Below are 6,000 nucleotides of genomic sequence, written 5' to 3' on the forward strand. Positions count from 1 at the left end.
CACCAAATCTTAAAAATGATTGCATCTGGAAGTAGAAATGAGTGATTTTTATCTTCTCCTTTATTCTTTTATGTATTTTTTCCAAAATTTAAAACAATATATATATTACTTTTAGAATCAGGATGTATTCAAATATAAATATGTAAAAATAATAATTTAAAGTTGGCATTCTGCACATGAAAATTTTCAATTATTATCTATTATAGATTTCCATTCTCAGATGTACATAAGTGGTTTTGCAACATATTGTATCATTTAAGGATACATGGGTTGCCTGCTTTTTAAAGAAAGCCCATTACAAATCTTTTATATACAGAAGTTATTTTGTAACTATTTCAGGTAATTACTACTTTGCCTTAAGTTTTCACTAATTTATCTTTTGTTTGAAATGATTAGATAACTTTTCCTTCTGACTTTAAATTTTGTGAAAACCCATGATGTTATAGATCACTATTCAATTGTGTTTTCATAATAAATCTGGATTTTACATGTGTCATATTTTCTTAAAGTGAGATATATATATATAGCCACTTGTTTGCCCTTAAAAGCAAAAAGCATACTCTGGCTGATGGAAGAAGAGGAAATTAGAGAGATCTGCATGAGAAAAACGTACAGGACATCACTGGTTTGGAGATGGAGAGGGCTATGTGAGAAGGGCCTCTAAAAGCAGAAAGTGGTCCGTGACTGCCTGTCTGCAAAGAAATAGAGAGCTCAGTTGTATAGCTGCAAAAAGCTAAATTCTGCCAACAACCTGAACAAGCTTGGGAGAGTGTTTTTCTTCAGACCCTTCAGGTAAGATCTTAGCCCCACTGAAACACTGATTTTGCCTTTATGAGACTCTAAGCAGAGAATCTAGTGGAGCCCTCCTGGACTTGTGACCTATGGTATGGTAAGCTAATAAGTGGGTGTTGTTTAAGGCCGCTAAATTTGTGGTATTTTTTATGCAGGAACTGTTTGCATAATAGAAAACTTATACAGACTGTCTTCAAGTTTGCTTATGGGAAACTGTTTATGGAACCAGCTGGTCCTGTGGGTGGGAATATCTCTAACTGTGCTTGGCAGCTCTGATGCAGGCATGGTTTCCAAGACACCACACTCTTCTGGCCCTAAAGTCATATTGCATTGTCTGGTGCCTCTTCCTTCTCACAAACTCCCCCAGGCACATAATTACTGCCTTCAAACATCTGAAAGGCCATCACGTAGAACAGAAATTGCTTTACCCAGTACAGCTTCTGAGGTCAAAATTAGGACAAGTGGACTTTTTTATACGAAGGCAGATTTATACTTTATATCACAAGTTGGGTTCCTTGGGAAACTGACTCTGAGATGGAGATTTCTATGTAGGAAGTTTATCAGGAAGTGCTGTTGGAGTCAACAACTGTGGGCAGAGTGAAGGGACCAGGATTGGGCAGAGTGAAAAGCTGAATGGTAGTGCAGTCTCAACAAAGGCCTCAGCCAATCCCATGGGCTTGATATGGGATGACCCTGCAGAGCTGTCCTGAGTTGAGGCAAGAAGGACAGGCCTTTGCATCTTCTTATCAATTCAACCTAGAAAAGAGGTGTAATGTTGGGCAAAGTGACTCTCTTCAGCTGAGGACAGTTCCTGGCGAGAGACTCAGCTGAAAGCCTCACCTGTCAACATTCCCAGCAGGATGGGGAAGGGATGCCTCCCTCCTAAAAGGGACAGGGAGGGTGCGGCGAAGAGGGATCGGAGTGGTACATCATGGCATTTAACGCAATACAAAAGAAGACTCACGTGGTTGAGAGTCCGCCTGCCGATGCAGGGGACACGGGTTCGTGCCCCGGTCCGGGAAGACCCCACATGCCGCAGAGCGGCTGGGCCCGTGAGCCATGGCCGCTGAGCCTGCGTGTCCGGAGCCTATGCTCCGTAACGGGAGAGGCCACAACAGGGAGAGGCCCGCGTACCGCAAAAAAAAAAAAAGAAAAAAAGAAGACGACTCACTAGCGTGCCGAGGCTCTCTGTCATTGAAGGAGTTTATCAACAGAGGTTTCAGGACCTGGCAAGGATGCTGCACAGTGAATCCAGTATTGAACATAAAAATGAAGTGGAGTGGGAGTGTCTGGAGGATTTCCAAAACGCTTTTCCTTCTCTAACATTTCTGGTTGCTTCAGCACTGCTCTACCCTTGCAGCTTTGAGGTGGTGACCGTTCGTGGACTCTCTGCTTTAGGAAAAAGGTAACAGCGTGAAAGCGTGGAGTGGAGTCTTAATAATTTACTGCCCTTCACACATCAGACCTGATTTTGTCCTTCTACCTCCCAGGACAATACATATATAGGATGTCTACATTTTTTTAAATTATAGAAGTATCTTGATCTAGTCTTTACTCTACACCTAGAGAGGTAAGCCTTCAGTTTTCTTTCAATTTCTTATCTTTTAGGGGGGTTCTTTTAGCCTAAAGGTAGATTGAAGTTATTATCAATAATCTGGAGGATTTCATTTGTTAAGGTGCCCCTTTGCGAAGAATTTGAGCATCCACCATTGCACCAGCAAATGGAGCCAAAAACAGACCTCGAACAGCCTTGACCACAAAAGACACCAGAGCGATGGGTTCCCCAACAGGGGCAAGTTGTAATAAGTGGGAGGAGTGAGGGAGGCTGAGAAGATTGAGGAAGAGAAATAGGACTTCCGAGTACACACCAGCCTATGTAATATAGGTAGTAAATAAATATTTTGGACCCTAAATATGTTTAAGATTGAATTCTGGTAAGATTGTGTTCTTTCTGCTAATGATCTATGCCTGTTTGTGTGCTCTTCCAGACACTGAAGGGGCACAATGACAAGGTTATAACAATATAGCACTTCTGACTTTTTCTCATGTATATTTATTTAACAATGGTTTAATGAGTACTCTTAAATGCATTCCTGTGTTATCATTAAAAGAGCTTTTAAAACCCTCTACCACTTGGTTCCTGTTCCATCTTCCTAACCAGTGGGGGCATCTTGTTTGATTTTAAGCCTTGCATAAGGCCAGGGATGCTGGTCACTTCCTCAGGAATTGGCTCTCAGCTCTGACCCTCCAGGTTCTGCCCTGTCTCAGGCTCTTCCCACTGCTGTCCCACTGACACTTAACATGAACGTCTATACCCCCATGATCTGATATCTTATTGATACACCCTTGCCATTACCCAGGCCACTGAACCTACATTCAGGCTTTTTCATCCTAATATTTAATAAATGTGTAGAGTGATGGATACATAGGTAAATAGATGATAGATAGATAGAATGATAGGCAGATAGGTGGATAAAGTTTTATTTGCCTGGATCTAAATTCTTTCTGTGTGTAAATCCTTTGAACAAAATAAGGGCAAAGAGCTCTTCCACCAACTCCTCTCCCTGGCATGTACCAGCTTCTTCAGGAGCTGGGATCAGTTGAGTGGCATAGAGACCACTAGTGACACCCCTAAATTTTTGAGTTGGAAGGTACAACTCAGTCATACAATACAGGAATGTGTTTTGAACACTCTCGGATTCTGTGTGATTGTGTGAGCTGCTGACAATAATGCAGTTTAATAATGGACTGTATCACCTTCACTGAACCTTTGAGGGCATCACAGAGAAAAAAGTGAGGCAAGCCATAAGAATGTGTAAGAACCTGTGTGAGAGGTGGGAATAGACAAAAGAGCTACAAAGCCCCTGTGCCTTCGTTAAGTACCTTTCAGTCTGACATGGTCCAAATATAAATAATGACATAATGCAGTGGTAAAAATAAGGATGATGTGTCCACATAAATGAGCATTAAGGACATGAGATGAAACCTGAAAGGAAATAAGGCAATGGCTGCACAGAACGTCCGTGTTCTGACCTCAGTGGACTAAATGGAATTTAGAACACTTAAACACATGTTTCCTATAAGGGAAAGACAGCACAGTTTATTTAAGGTTATTACATCTGGCTCATATTTATTTGAGGGACATATATGAATGAGGATATACAGAAATGATGCATAATCTGTTTTATCATTCAAAAAGTCTTTCATGAGATTTCCAGTGTTACAATGGGGTAAAATGATGAGGAGGGTAGACTACTTAAAAGGTGTAAAGAATAATATTAGAAATATAAAACAAAATGTCTCTGGGAAGAGAATTGTGAACAGTAGGGGCCTCCAGAACCAAAGCTAGGGCTGGATAGGTTTAACAATTTATAAATAATGGAAAGCAGGCATGGGCGATGACATTTTTATACTTGAAGATATCATTTGTCACTAAACTATCTTGGGAATTCTAATTACTGTGGGATAAACTATAAGAAGAACTTGATAACTATATGAATGGACAAAAATAAGGCATATTTAATTTCAATAATGGAAAATACATGGGAAATTAATCCAAATTAGATTTATCTATGTGTATCAGTTACACATAGAGCCAGGAGAGGGACCTAAAAGTCAATTAATATATAATCTCAATGCATATAGTCTAGAAATTCAAGATTTTAAACAAAATGTTGATATTGGATACAAGATACAGTTATTGTCAACCTTAGGTCAAAGACATGGTGTTCTTGGAGCAGCATTCCACGTACAGTTTTTGATGATATTCTATGTTCAAATTAGAAGGTAATCTACAAATGTTTCCAAAGAGGAACTTTAAATGATCCTAAAGATGGGTGAGTTGAAAGTCATTAGGATTAGGGATTAGGGTTAGGATTACAGTTTGGAAAGAATGGCCAGGGAATGTGATTTATTAATTGTTTTCTGATTTTTTTATTTTGAAAAATGCCAAACCTACAGAAAAGTTGGAAGACCAATACAATGAACACGCATATGCTTTTCACTTAGAATTAATCAATTAGCATTTTTCCACATTCATACTCTCTGTTTTCCCAAATCATTTGAAAATAAGTTGCAGACAGATGTTGCTTTATTCCTAATACTTTAGGACATTTTTTACATAACTTCAATACCATTATTGATATACCAACAAGCATTATCTATTAAAAAAAGTTATATTTTCAAATTTCCAAATTGTTCAATAATATTTCAATAGCTTTGTAAAAAAAAAAGGAGCTAATCAATTATTATTTGTTGCATTTAGTTATCATGTCTCTTTAATATTTTATCTTGAACACACTATCAGTCTTTTTTGGTGGGGGTCTTGACTTTACATTTATGAAGAGTCCAAGTCAGTTGTTTTGTAGAATTGTCCACAATTTGGATTTATCTGTTTCCTTATGACTGATTTCAGATTAAGCATTTGATATGAACACTTATTGCTTTCAGTGCATGGCATTGCGAGGCTGATAATGTCAATTTGCCTCATCATTGCTGATGTAAAGTTTAAACATTTCATTAAGGTGAAGCTTGTCAGATTTCTCCTCTATAAAAGTAACTCTTTCCATTTGCAATCAATAAACAATCTCTGGAGTGATGTCAAGGCTGTATTCCCCAACAACTTTTTAACCAAGAGTTTTGGCATTCATTGATGATCTGTATTTATTTTCTCATTCTTTCATTGCTTCTTCACATATTAGCTGGCATTCTTCTGTAAAGACGAACTCCCTCCATCACCCTTTTAAAGGATTACTGTGGTATTGTGGATTCTTTTTATATTTAATGTGTTATAATCCATTCCATAACTATTCTTCTTGATGCTCAAATTTTTCTAGCTCCTGTGTTCCTTTGAATGTCTTCATCAGTTTTTAAGGATTCCCTTGTTTTCTGACATCATAAATTATGCCAGACTCACCTGTACTTTCCCTGCTCCAAATTTATAATCAGCCATTTATCAAAGAAGTCTTTTTTTTTTTTTTTTTTTTTTTTTTTTTTACTAGGGGAATAGTATTTAGACACCTAGATCTAGGTGCTGGTTCTCTCATGTTTCTGTACATCTTATGAGTGATGCAGTACTGCCCTTTGTTCTGGACTGTCTTTTCAAAGATGTTTGTGTAGTTAGTGAACAGCCTTAGAAGATAGAGAAAATGTCTCCCTCCAGAGCCAAGGACAGGTTTGTTTACTGTCCAGTATAATAAAGACAATGTC

The sequence above is a fragment of the Hyperoodon ampullatus genome, assembly GCF_949752795.1.
Source record: "Hyperoodon ampullatus genome assembly, chromosome: 1".
In the NCBI taxonomy this organism is placed as follows: domain Eukaryota; kingdom Metazoa; phylum Chordata; class Mammalia; order Artiodactyla; family Ziphiidae; genus Hyperoodon; species Hyperoodon ampullatus.